The sequence below is a fragment of the Lolium rigidum genome, chromosome 5, assembly GCF_022539505.1.
Source record: "Lolium rigidum isolate FL_2022 chromosome 5, APGP_CSIRO_Lrig_0.1, whole genome shotgun sequence".
In the NCBI taxonomy this organism is placed as follows: Eukaryota; Viridiplantae; Streptophyta; class Magnoliopsida; order Poales; family Poaceae; genus Lolium; species Lolium rigidum.
In genome coordinates, this window is record NC_061512.1 from 86,774,525 (window position 1) to 86,774,936 (window position 412).

Here is a 412-nt window from a genome sequence, read left to right on the forward strand (position 1 = left end):
ACGAAAAATACCCCTTAGCCAACAAAAATTGATGTTGTAGATAAGAAATTTTCTTGTAGTGACTCGTTTACCACTAGAATAGCTGACGAGGGAGTAAAAGCCGGGTTGATGGAGTGAGGGTGATGCGTGCGTCAACCGCCATCAAAAATTTGTGCTGGAGTTGGAGAAATCATTGGGGAACACAGGTCCACGTCCTCACCGCCTATCGCCGCCTAAGTCCGGTGTCGAATGAGGATAAAGGGGATTTTTGGTGAGGGTTCGAAACAGAGAGGTGTGATGACCCACAAGTATAGGGGGTGTATCGTAGTATCTTCGATAAGTAAGAATGTCGATCCCAACGAGGAGCAGAAGGTGTTGACAGGCAGTTTTGATGAAGGATTCACCGTAAATGCTCACGTACAAGTATTCGGGG